Source organism: Canis lupus, chromosome 5 (genome assembly GCF_003254725.2).
Source record: "Canis lupus dingo isolate Sandy chromosome 5, ASM325472v2, whole genome shotgun sequence".
NCBI classification, from domain to species: domain Eukaryota; kingdom Metazoa; phylum Chordata; class Mammalia; order Carnivora; family Canidae; genus Canis; species Canis lupus.
Window position 1 is genome coordinate 27,323,898 of NC_064247.1, and position 9,699 is coordinate 27,333,596.

Here is a 9,699-nt window from a genome sequence, read left to right on the forward strand (position 1 = left end):
TACTACCTTTCCCCAACATTTTGTCTTAAGCTGGAGTAGAAGTATTCATAGAGGCCGTGTGTGTCTACATGTGCCCCTGTGTTTCTTGTGAACTAGTGAGAATGGAAAGGAGTGCCTCTTGGTATCAATCAGAGGTGGGTAGTGGAAATACATCCCGCTCCTACATAGGACATCATTTCGAGACTTCATATTGTCAACGTCAGAAACTTAGTTCTGGGTATACATTTCTTGGTAACCCGTTCGGCTTCCTCAGAGCCGTGTAGGTAAGCAATGAAAGGAACACGAATTAAACATGATAACTCTTCTCAAGTTCCCTGGAGTGAGATTGAATGCTCTCTTTCCTGCCTCAAAGGCTTAGCTTGATTTATAGAAAACCTGTTATAGCCATCCTGTGGGATTTCTGGTCTATTTTTCAGAATTCTTCCTGAGAAGATTGTAGGTATGCAGTCTCTTAGAGCTATAGTGGTTAATATTCTGCACAGGATGATTCCTTTTTTTTTTGAATTTTTATTTATTTATGATAGTCACACAGAGAGAGAGAGAGAGAGAGAGAGAGGCAGAGACACAGGCAGAGGGAGAAGCAGGCTCCATGCACCGAGAGCCTGACGTGGGATTCGATCCCGGGTCTCCAGGATCGCGCCCTGGGCCAAAGGCAGGCGCTAAACTGCTGCGCCACCCAGGGATCCCAGGATGATTCCTTTTAAATAATACTCTATCTGTAAATGTTTAATATTGCAAATAAAATAATTTAACTTTTACCTATAATAATTCTGAAGATAGTTATACCTGATTTAAGGTGTTCTATTGGAAAATCTGTATATTTTATTAATGGGAAAAGCTATAAAATATGATGAAAACCTATCTAAATTTACCTAATAAATCTTTGGTATGTGTCTCTTGAACATCTTCTTCACAATATCGTCTTGATTTATGCAGATAATTCCCTTTCATGACCTCAGACATAAAGACCATATTAGAAATATCAAAGCACTGTGTACTTAGTGTAATTCCAAAATCAAACAAGACTCCATTAGTTGCATTATCAGCATATGAAACAGAAGAAAGGATGGATGGATACTATATATTCCATCAACTACTTCACAAATTGCTTTGTCAAAACTCTATGCTGCAACGATTATAAATAATTTACCAGGAGATATATATATATATATTTTTTTTAACTTTGGATGCTAAGAAAGTGCCGTAATACGTTTTGTACATCATCATCCCAGAGATGGGCGTTAATGAAAAAGAGAACCCACAATCCTCAATGGTAAGGGAAATCAATGCTCTTTGCTTGTATACACCAAAGGAAAAATAGGGAAAACACCCTCACACATATGGAGGATACCCCAAGTCCAGAGAAGTAAGAGGCTTCTAGCTTTGGAAGTAATTACCCTTTCAGACTGTGATTTTATGCGTTGAAACAGTGCCCATCCATGTATATCCCTAGGTGATTAGTAGAGTCTCACATTTGATGAGTTCTCAATAAGCCTTCACAGAATAAATATATGAGGGAAATCAAAATTTTAAAAGTTAAACAGAAAAGAGCCCACATAACTCTCCTTATGCCACCAGGAGTCTTTTTTCTTTCAAACAAGAACCCATTAATCAGTTCTTTTCTGAAAATAATATTTAAGTGGTATATATCTTCCCAAATATACTGTTACAAACCTCATATATTGTGATTGTATCCATCAGAACACAACCAAAGACATGATCAGCTCCTCTGGAAAATGCCTGCTCTTCTCTGCCAATGAAATTCCCTTGACCTACCAGTCTAATAACTAACATGAGACGAGCTCAAAGAATTTGTGTCTATTGCAAGTCAGCTGCTGACTATGCTAATACATCGGAACTTTATGTCCCCTTGTCCCCATCGGCTGACATGTCCCCTTGGGAGTCAGAGCCTGAAATCTCTGCACCTGGACTGGGAAAGGGCTCATCCATACAAAATCTCAGTTACCCTAAAGCCTTGTTCCTTCCAAGATTCTCCTTTCCACCGTTCTCCCATTGATAACATACAGATATCCTGTGAGCCTTCCATTGTCAATTGGAATGTTGATGTCAGTAAAGCATTGCCATTAACCTAAGTCAGAAAGAAGGGTACAGTTTTTGGACACTGGAGCCTGCATGGCAACATTTTGGCTTTGTGTCACATAGCAGCATACCAGGACCCCATATTCCTGTTCTCCATGGTTTTATAACAAAGTTACTTTAGTTTCTCAAGTATTTAATGTTTTAAAAAGATTTATTTATTTGAGAGAGAGAGAGAGAAAGGGCATGTGTGCATGCTGGAAGAGGAGTAGAAGGAAAAGGAGAAAGAGAATCTCCAGCAGACTCCCTGCCCATCATGGAGCCCAATGTGAGGCTCAATCCCACCACCCCAAAATCACCCTCTGAGCCAAAATCAAAAGTCAGATGTTCAACTGACTGAGCCTTCCAGGTGCCCCTCAAGTATTTAATTTTTTGAATAAAATTCACATAAATATATACCATATTAACTATATTTAAGTAGTAAAAATTACCAAAGGGGGAAAATGCATAGAGTGAAAAGCCTCTCTCTCTCATACACCAGTTTCTGTTTTCCTATGCAGGACATCCGCTTATATATGTATCTTCTCTTTTTCTACAGCAATAGAAACGGTCAATAAATACTGTTCAGCATATTGCATGCTAATAATAAATCATAGAGTTCTTTCTACCTAAAAATATAAGCAACATCTCATTCCGTTAGATCTGAGCTTTAATTAGCTTTTAATTCCCATAGCTTTGAGAGCTATAATGTACTACACTGTAGAGCATATGCCACAATTTATTGACTCAAACCTCTACTGATGGACAGTTAAGTTTTTTTCTAATATTTTGTTTATGTAGGTTCATAGTCTCATACTCAATATGTTTAAATCTAGTAATTTCTGAAAACCACTTTTTAAAATAATTTTTGTGCCAAAACTCATTTGGTCACAAAATCCAATCCTTACTGATAAGAAGCACCATTTGTGCATCTGTGCTGACAATAGTCACTTGTGCATCTGTTTGCTGACATTTTTGATACATGTATCATTAGGTATTACATAATATGAAATACATTCTGATAAAGTATTACTTGGTATTTGTTATTTTTAAACATTTTCTAATGTGTTACCTTAGTTTTAATTAAAATTGAAAATACTTTTAGAGTTAAATCGACTACTGTGGTGACAGAATCAGAAAATAATGAGTGATATGTTAGAGTGGTTTGTGTTTTCCTCTGTGACAGTGATGAGCAAGAACTAGGGAAACAGAAAAACACACTGCATGGGGGAAAGAATTAAGGTCAGGACCCTGTGCTGATCATATGGATGTAACAGTAACAGTGGATGTCTACGAGCAACTGGTTTGTTGGTCATGACACCAGCTAGAAGAGAAGAACTGAATAGTGACAGTGAGTGTGGACCTTTAAGATGTTGACTCTGATAAAGAAGCACCCAGGTGAAATATATCTGAAAATCTATGGTAAAAAAGCCACTTTGAAAAATTTCCAAAGATAATAGTTAATGAAAAATACAGGCTTCAACATATTTATGATGCACATAAAAAGCATGGCAATGGTGCTAAATTCCTAGAAACACCTTAATTAACGGTAACTCTGGAGAGAACACCAAGATGTGATACAAAGGAAAGTTATGTTAACTCTTCTTGTGTATGTTGAAGTTGTAAAAACACAAAAAGAGAATAGGTATAGTTTGCAAAATTGAACATCCAAAACATTTCAAAGTTATATTTGATTAGCTTGTATATTATAGTGCAAAATGAAAACAAGCATAATCAGAAACATATTTTTCATACTGGCTTGAAAGTAATTTTCTACCGGCCATGTGAACTCATTTCAGGTCAATAGGACCAGAAGGGAAAAAACAAACAAAAACAAACAAAACAAAACAAAAAAATCCTAATATGTTGTTATTCATGGATGACTATATTTTTGCCGCATATGACATCTGTAATATATACCTTGTAGTTCATGAAGGACAAGTATAAATGCACTAAAAAGTATAAGGCTGTGGGGCACCTAGATGACTCAGCGGTTGAGCACCTGCCATTGGCTCAGGGCATGATCCTGGGGTCCTGAGATTCAGTCTTGCATTGGGTTCCCCACGGGGAGCCTGCTTCTCCCTCTGTCTGTGTCTCTGCCTCTGTCTGTGTCTTTTGTGAATAAATAAGTAAAATCTTAAAAAATAAAAATAGAAAAGATAAAGAGTATAAGGCTGTTAATCAATACAAGTTGAAGAATCCAAGATTTCCTAAAAGCATGCTGTTTGTAGGACACCAGTTATGCTGTCACTAACATATGGAATTATGTTGATAAGCCAACATTAACAAGTGCTTGGCCCAGCCAGCAGGTTAGCAATGATGTTTGGAAAGCTCTGCTGGTGTAGAGTTTAAATGATCCTTCACGTAATGATAGATGATAGCACACCTCATCACTGACACTGAAGTGAATCAGGCAGGAGTGTAGAAAAGTTAGATAAAAAACATTTGCTGCGTATTAACTGAATGATGGGGAAATTGTGTAAATGCTAGAATTTTTCATTAGATGGGAAGACAATGGTTGATCACTTAATTGCTGTATTTGAACAACATGCATTTATCAGTGAGCAAGAGATTACTGTAGTTTACATAATTAAACAAAACTTCCTAGACAGAAACCCATGGTAATGAGAAAGAAGACACCAGAAGTTTTTATTCAGGTGACCCATAATGAGGTTTAATAAGGCTCTGGCATGGTTTTGTCACTTGAGAAATTTGTTCTTGGCCCAACCACACACATCCAACTCCAATCTGGTTAAAAAGGCAATGTCCATGTATTCCTTTTCCAAGACAAACTGATGTAGAAAATATTCAGTATATGTACATGTGCGGGCAGAATGAAGTTTTGTTGAATATTATTCATGGAAAGAAGCAGCACAGCATGATTACAGCGAATATCCATGCTTTCAAAATGTGATCCGTAGAACCAGTGGCACCAGTATCCCCTGATACCTTGATAAAAATGCAAATCATAGGGTTCCACCCCCCCCAGACCTACTGAATTACACACTCTGAGGTAGGGACCCAGCAATTCATCTTTCCATAAGGCTTTGTTTGATCCTTACTTACACCCTCATTTGAGAATATTCCATTATTTCAAAAACTATTAAAAAGAGACTATTTTTTAAAAGACTACCATAAAAAAGAACTATCTACAAACTATAACAATATTTATGGTTTTTTGTTTATGCCATTTAATGTTAGTATCAGAGGGCAGCCCAGGTGGCTCAGCGGTTTAGTGCCGCATTCAGCCCAGGGTGTGATCCTGGAGACCCGGGATCGAGTCCCACGTCAGGCTCCCTGCATGGACCCTGCTTCTCCCTCTGCCTGTGTCTCTGCCTCTCCCTCTCTGTGTGTCTCTCATGAATAAATAAAATCTTTAAAAAAAAATGTTAGTATCACATATTTCACTGCAGACATGGTAATAATTTAGATAGTGGATGCCGCCACAAATCCTACTGAGTACATTATATAATAGATGAGATGTTCATGGGTTATCTTCCCCAAATCAATCACAAAAGCTGTATTCCATAACACATCTATTTCAAAGGTTTTTGATAAGGGATTTGGGCACCTATCCCAGTCATACAGACTGACTAATCTTGTCACAAATGTGGTAATACACTTTTGGGAATTCATAGAAGTGGAATTTCTGTTTCAAAGAGAATATGCATTTGTGATTTTAAAAGATAATGTCCAGCTTCCCTACACAGCAATTAAACCTATTTACTTTCTAACTCTAATAAACAATATAATCAAGTGCCTATTTTTACATATCTCAATGACAATTCAATATTAAAATGTACAGCGTGTGCCACTCTGATAAGTGATAAATGGTATCTTACTGGTTTAATTTGCATTTTTCTTATTATGATTGCAGCTGATCATTTTTGCCCTCGTAATTCCTAGGTTGTGATCACAATGTTCATGTCCTTTGCGCGTTTTTCAGCAAAATGTGAGTCAGAGCTAACTAACTACAATCACATATACTTAGCAGATGACCATTTGTCATTATAAATACACATGCCAATTGTCTCAGTTGACTTAGTCATTTTGGTATATGAGTTCTGATCCTACAAAAGCTTCTGATTTTTATGTTGTTAAATTTACCAGGTTTATTTTTCTCTTTATGCTTTCTTTGTCATGGCTAGAAAAGACTGTATAATTCAGAGATTAAATATACTTCCATGTTTTTCTATAGCTTTCATTATTTGATATTTTCATGTGAAAGATTTTATCAGTTTTGAATATTTCCTGGTATATAGTAAGAGGAATTCACTGAACTTTATTATTTTTTCCAGATAGCAAATTGTTTCCCTATGCCATTTATTGAAAGGTCTGTCTTTTCACCCTGATGAAAGATGTCATCTGCACCTTACAAGAAAATTTGTTTGCTTTTTGCAGAAATTTGCTTTTACTTCTAAATTTTCAATTCTGATCCATCAGCTTCCCATATCCGTGGCAATGCCCCTTTATTTTTCAGGCTGTGTAGTAAGTATATTTTAACACTTTCTAGAGACTGTTCCCTATACATTTGCCCCTCCAGCACTGGCCTTTTTCAGAAATTTCCAGACTTTCATTTCCTGGTTATCATTTTAGCTTTAATTTAACATTTACCTTGCCTAGTTAAATAAAACTGGTTTGCAATTTGCTGTTGGGGCTGATGTAAACGTAATTCTTTTTTATTTTATTTATTTTTTTGTTGTGTAAATGTAATTCGCTGAGGGCAGAAGACATGTCCTGTTGTATCTTCCTAAGAAATAAGCCTTTATATTTCATCTATTTACACTCAGTAACTCCTACCTTGATACTGAAAAAGTTCTAATTTTTTTTTTTTTAAGTTCTAATTTTGAACCATCTTTGCCTCCTTGGAAGAAGCTCCACTTGCTAAGTATTTTATTATTTTAATGTACTCTGTGATTTGATAGTAAATATTTTAGGACTTGGCTTCAACATTCTTAAGTGGAATGGCCTCTTCTTTCTGTGAAATCTTTCTATGGGTTTACTATGAGTGTAATGTTACTCTAAGAGAATAATTTAAAAGTTACCCTACATTTTCCATGCACTGGAATGGTTTGAATTACCTGCTATTCAGAGGTGTAGAAAAATTCTTTGCTTTCATCACAGCCTTAAAAGGTAACCAGTGCCATGTATTAGTTTTTGTATTTTTGAACTGTGGATGGACAAATAGTGTTTTCTCTCTTTTACCTGGTTTCTTTTACCTGGTATTATATCTGGGACATCTTATCATGTTTGTGCATTCATCACTTTATTCTTTTACATTACCATATTATTTCCCATTAAATGAATATGCCATATCACTACTGATGGGCATTTCCAGTGTGGGCTATTATATTAGACGGTTGTTTCCAATGTGGGCTATTACAAATACTATCACTATGATTGCCCCTGTCTCTTAGTATATAACTTTGTATCTGGCTAGCTAGCTATCCAGCTACCCAGCTATCCAGCTTCCCAGCTATCTAGCTACCTAGCTATCTAGCTGGCTAGCTATCCAACTGTCCTTCTAATCAATCATTTTTGCTGGGTCTATACTCAGAAGTGGACTTACTGCACCACGATAAAGCTCCTGCACATTCTCAGACAATGGTCAAACAGTATCCAAAAGTCAGTATGCCAGTTTGATCTTGGAGTAGCAGAGCATGAAGATTCTGGTTGCTCCACAGTCTGCTACTTTTCACAGTCTTTTAGTTCTGATACTGGGGTTTTCAAGTGGTATCATATTATAGTTTTAATTAATATTCTTCTGATTACCAATAAAATTGAGCATCTTTTCATCCATTTATTGTCCACATAGATATCTTGTTTTGTAGTGTGTCTGTTCTAGTGACATGCTCATTTTTATTGGGTTTTCTGTAATTTCCTTAGATTTTTCTAGACTTAGGATGCAACTCTTTGTCAGTTATGTGTGTTAGAATTAGCTTGTCCAGTCTGTGGATTGTCTTTCCACTCTTATTCTGAATTTATAAAACTTTAAATGTGTTTTTGTCTGCCATTTTCTAAAAGCTTCACTCTTTGTCCTTCCACATGAATATCTATAAACTCTCTGGAATTAACTTTTGTGAACAGTATTATGTGTAACTCTCATATTTTTAAAAATATGGATATCGAACTAATCTAACAACTTAATACAAAGATGTCCCCCACCCCTGTTCCTTGATTTCACTTTTGACATAAGTAGACCTTTAAGACTGGGTCTGTTGCTGCAGTATACGTGCTCCTTCGTTCTTTATCTGGCATCTGGCAGCTGTTGCTGTCTACATGTCTTTATAAACTAAAAATCAGCTTGTGACCAAACACAGGATTAAAGCTGATAACTGGATGATGGGCATTAAGTAAGGCATGTGATATGATGAGCTCTGGGTGTTATACTGTATGTTGGAAAATTGAATTTAAATTAAGAAAATAATAATAAATTAATTGAACAAAGCTGATAGAATTTGATTGGAATTGCATTAAAAGTACAGGTCAACTTTAGGAGAATTTGCATCTTTATAATATGGATTATTTCAAATATTTTACATGATATAAATAATTATTAAGGTCCTCTTTAAAAGTTCTTAAAAATATTTTATCTTTTTCTCTATAGAGATCTTAAAATACGTATTAAATGTATTATTTTGTATTTTATATTGTTTATTCTATTAGAAGTGAGACATTTTATCATTGAATTTCATTTCTTCTCCTTTTTATTACATGTTATAATTTGTATGTATTGAAACTGTATGCAGCAGGTTTCCAAAGCAAATTATTATTTCTATTACCGACCTGTAGATAATTCAGATCTATGTTTCCACAAATATATTTCTACAAATATAATGACATCATTTTTGGAAATGTTGCTCTTTCTAGTTACAATTATGAGAGGTCTTATGACTACTTAAGAAATGAAATACATTATTTAAATGCTTCATACAAAAGAAACCCTAGCCCCAAGCTGGCTTTAATGGTGACACTACTGTATACAATTACCTCCGAAATTAGGAAAAGATAAACTCGTCTCAGTTTGTTCTAGGAGAAAAGCCTAACTCTAATAACAAAACCTGTCTACGAAATTACAATAAAGAAAAAAAAAAGGCCAAGCTCATGAACCTAGATGCAAAAGTTTTGAATAAAATATGAGCAAAATAAACCAAGAAATACAGAAAAAGAATCATTTAATACTACTAGGTTAGGGTTATTGAAGGAATAGGAAGGAATTATTGCATTTTTAAATTAATTGATATATTCAATTATTGTATTAGACATTTTAGCCAGTACAACTGAGCTAAGAAAAAGATATGAATATTATCATATATTCTTTTTTTATAATAAATTTATTTTTTATTGGTGTTCAATTTGCCAACATACAGAATAACACCCAGTGCTCATCCCATCAAGTGCCCCCCTCAGTGCCCATCACCCATTCACCCCCACACCCCCCCACCCTCCTCCCCTTCCACCACCCCTAGTTCGTTTCCCAGAGTTAGGAATCTTCATGTTATGTCTCTCTTTCTGATAATTCCCACACATTTCTTCTCCCTTCCCTTATATTCCCTTTCACTATTATTTATATTCCCCAAATGAATGAGAACATATAATGTTTGTCCTTCTCCGACTGACTTA